This window comes from Hyaena hyaena, unplaced genomic scaffold, assembly GCF_003009895.1.
Source record: "Hyaena hyaena isolate Hyena2069 unplaced genomic scaffold, ASM300989v1 scaffold_109, whole genome shotgun sequence".
In the NCBI taxonomy this organism is placed as follows: domain Eukaryota; kingdom Metazoa; phylum Chordata; class Mammalia; order Carnivora; family Hyaenidae; genus Hyaena; species Hyaena hyaena.
The window spans coordinates 2,446,869-2,449,099 of NW_024080740.1; positions in this window are offsets into that span (position 1 = coordinate 2,446,869).

Genomic DNA, 2,231 nt, shown 5'->3' on the forward strand with positions numbered 1-2,231 from the left:
CGTTTTGCCCATTGTTTGCTTCTCAAGGCATGGCCTAGGGAGGGGAATGGGAAAGTGGCCCCTTCCTTGTGGGGTTTCCTTGGGATCGGCAGGCATGGCAATGTTAATTTCTTCCATTGAAAGCTGAATGTAAATGAGCTCTTTCCCTGAACAAAACGGAACAAAGAATTAACTAAATATTGCAGCTGGAATTCTCAGTGAGTATGGAGCTTTCCATCAGCTCTCTTCCTGAATGGGGGCACATCTGCCTACAAAGACGAGATAAAAGGTTGGTGCTCATAGGTCATGGCACCTCCCTATTTGAACACCACTGTGATCTTCACTGGGAGAGATGAAGTCAGCTGTCCAGGGCCACATGGTCAATCCTGGCAATGCTAGAGACGGGGCCAAGGGTGTCTGCCTCGCAGAGGAAAGTTCTTTCCACTCATTGAACGTCCTGTTAAAATCATCTTAAGCCCTGGAGAGAGACTTGCATGTGTTTCTATCCTCGGTAACTTCCCAAGGCACTTTGCTTCTCATACTTGTTTTCCATTATCAGCATCATTATCATCTAAATCTTTGCCAGTTACTTAAATTTGCCAGATAATGCACCAAAAATGGTACATTCATTATCTCATTGAATCCTAATTACAGTCCTGAGGGAGTAGGTATTGATATTACATCACTATTAACATTTCACAGACGTTCAAGCTCATCTCCTAGTGAGGGGTGACTCCCCATCTATTTCTCATGCCACAGGCTGTACTGTTACCCACTACAGGAAGCTACTGCCAGGGAACTAATGGGGAATCTCCTTACCTACTCCGTTGCCTATTGTATAGTTTCTTCTGGGTTTTTTAATTAAAAAAAATTTTTTTTAAACATTTATTCATTTTTGAGAGACAGAGTGTGAGCAGGGGAGGGGCAGAGAGAGAGGGAAACACAGAATTGGAAGCAGGCTCCAGACCCCCTGCTGTCAGCAAAGAGCCTGACTTGGGGCTTGAGCCCACGAACCGAAAGATCATGACCTGAGCAGAAGTCAGACGCTTAACTGACTGAGCCACTCAGGTACCCCACTTCTGTTTTGTTCTGTTTTGTTTTGTTTTTTAGATATAAGGTTGAGTTCTGCTTTTTGATGAATCTTTTAATGACTTATTTTTTTCAAGTTTATTTATTTTCAGAGAGAGCACGCGAGAAAGCAAGCCAACGCCGGACAGGGGCAGAGAGGAGAGACAGAACCCCAAGCAGGCTCTGCGCCATGAGTGCAGAGCCCGAGGAGAGGCTTGAACTCACAAACTGTGAGATCAAGACCTGAACCGAGATCAAGAGTCAGATGTTTAACCGACTGAGCCACCCAGGTGCCCCTTAATGACTTCTAAATGTAAACTGCAGAACTATTCTTAACCTTGGCCTCTGTCTACTTCACCCGTGTTTTTACTTACATCTTAGTCTCTTGTGTATATCGGAACTATTTCATGCTAAAATAATGGTTGTTTTCGTTATCCATAAGAAAAAACATAAATGAACATATGAATGAAGCAAGATGAAATATTATTCACTAGAGATCCAAAACCAAGAAGCATATGTTTTAGATGATAACAGTGACTATCTGAAAATCTACATTCATGAATAGTAGAATACAGTAGGCATAAAATAAACTTGTTTTCTGTTGTATTTGTTAGAAATCTTATTTGGACAAAAGTAAATATAACTGAATAAGCTCATATATTATTTATTTTAGAAATACAAAGAGAATTTTTAAAATAAACTCCGATTTTGGTCTGTGTGGGCCAGGGATTTTGTTTTATCTAATCACAAAGGCTGCATTTATATATGGTAATCTTACTGTACTCATATATTGGGTTATTAAGAAGCTGTCATTCAAAAGGACTGAAACTGCAATTAGGGTATGTCACCACTAGGTGGATCCAGGTCCCATAGGGGTGGGAGTGTTTTCATTCTTTTTAATCAGACATCCTGTGCAGTGACAATAAGTATCATTTCGTTTTTTCACAAAACCTCAGCTCCTTTACACCAGCTAAACGCGAACATGAACCCCTAATAGATGAACAAGGGAAATTAAATATAAGCTGTGATACAGTATTTTTTTTTCTCATTGTATATATGGATGAATTATGATAACTCCTCTAAAGCTAATCTCTTTTTTTAAACTTTGATTTGCTCAGTTTGAATCTCATCCCGCATTCACAACTTAACTAGGCTGGGGAATGTCTATCCGGCAAAGCAATAAA